At 34.1% G+C, this 1975-nt stretch overlaps 1 non-coding gene across 1 annotated transcript; it reads right to left on the minus strand.

The window, feature by feature from the left end:
• Positions 1-1649: 1649 nt before the first annotated feature.
• On the minus strand, positions 1650-1756 carry LOC131180533 (small nucleolar RNA R71). Its single transcript, XR_009149300.1, has one exon. It is a non-coding gene; the product is annotated as a small nucleolar RNA R71 (small nucleolar RNA).
• Positions 1757-1975: the final 219 nt, after the last annotated feature.

The following is a 1975-nucleotide window of genomic DNA, read 5'->3' on the forward strand; positions in this document are numbered from 1 at the left end:
GGAAAGGGGGAGGAAAAACAAAAAGGAAAGAAAATTTAATAGAGAGGGAGAAAAGACGCCATTTCTTTTGGGGAGGAGCTGCTGCAACCATTTTTTGGAGCTCCAGAAACCAGAGTTTTGGGTTCTTCTACCTGGGTTTTTCTATTTTGGTCCTCTTATCATGTTTTTCTTTACTTTTCCATCAATCTTTCTTATAAATACCATTATGAATGAGTAGACTCTTTAGATTTCAGAGTTGGGAAATACGTTTTAGATTAATTTGTGGATTTGGACTGGGTATTTCCTTATTTTACATAAATATGAGTTTTGATTCTTTCCTTGTGTGCTTGATTTACTTGCCTAATGTTGGTACCCATTGGGTATTGTGTTAATCTTTGATTGAAGAACCGAAAGGTGAAAGTCATTGATAGATAATCAAGGATTAGAACTTAAAATTATCTAGATTTAGAAATAAACTAGGATTTTAAGAGGAATTAATTATTGGTTACAAAACTTAATGGGTTTTAAAGTAATCAAATATACGAAAGTAGGTTTGGTTATTCTAGAACACACTTTGGTTTGCTTGAAAAAGATATCAAAGGAATTTAGAATCAATTTCCTTCAAACTCTATTTTTTCACTAAAAATTGGAATGCCCAAGACAAATCCCAATTAATTATGCATAAACCCCCAACTCTGGTATCACTTTTAACATAATTAGACTTTCATTTAAATTAACCATTATCAATTTAGTTTAATTGCAAACTAGATTTAGAATTTATTTACTTGCTCTTTACATTTTCCAATTAGATTAATCAATTTACTTCGCTCATTTACATTTACCATTCATTCATTAATCATTAGCCCAAATAATCGCTTCATTCATAGTTTGGTAATCAAACGGCAAATCCTCGTGGGAACGATACTTGATTCATCACTTTATTACTTGAGACGACCCGTATACTTGCGGATTCACCACATCAAGTTTTTGGCACCATTGCCGGGGATTTGATTTTTGTTTGATATTGAACAATAGTATGTTTGATTAATTTGGACATTTTATTTTATTTTCTTTTTACCATTTTACTTTGAGAATTTGCTTATTTTGTTTTTCAGGTACTTTATTTTATGAGAAGGACAAAAAGTGAAGAAATCAATTTATTCTTTGACCCAGAAATAGAAAAGACAGCAAAAGCTTTAAGAGCAGAATCTAAAAGGAGAAAAGCTGAAATTAAAGCTCAACAACAACAAGAAAGAGCACAAGAGCAAGAGCAATTACAAGAAGAAATGGCCAACAACAATAACAACCGCTCTGTGAAGGATCATGCCTATCTTAACATTGGGGATTTCATGCCAAGTATCACAAGACCAAGAGTAGAAGCTAATAATTTTGAACTGAAGCCTGCACTCTGTTAGATGGTACAACAATCACAATTTGGAGGAAATCCAAGTGAAAGTCCACATGTGCATCTAGCATACTTTCTTGAGATCAGTCATATGTTGAAGATAAATGGAGTTTCTGATGATGCAATTCGACTCAGATTATTTCCTTTTTCTCTGAAGGACCGAGCTAGAGAGTGGTTACATTCTTTGCCACCGGGTTCTATCACAACATGGGAAGAACTTTCTCAAGCATTTTTAGCTCAATATTTTCCACTAAGCAAGACAGCTAAGCTGAGAAATGAGCTGACTTCTTTCAAACCTAGAGATGATGAGAGCTTGTTTGAAGCATGGGAGAGGTACAAGGATTTGCAAAGGAGATGTCCACATCATGGGATTCCTAAGTGGATGCTTGTTCAACACTTTTACAATGGAGTTTCACCAGCTATTAGAAGTACAATTGATGCATCTTCTGGATGTGATCTTATGGAGAAATCTGAAGATAAAGCTTTTTCTGCTCTTGATAAAATTGCTTATAACAACTACCAATGGAGTTGTGAGAGGAATGAGATCAAGAAACCAGCTGGTATGTTCGAGTTTGATGCCATGAATATGAT

This window comes from Hevea brasiliensis, chromosome 5 (genome assembly GCF_030052815.1).
Source record: "Hevea brasiliensis isolate MT/VB/25A 57/8 chromosome 5, ASM3005281v1, whole genome shotgun sequence".
Lineage (NCBI taxonomy): Eukaryota > Viridiplantae > Streptophyta > Magnoliopsida > Malpighiales > Euphorbiaceae > Hevea > Hevea brasiliensis.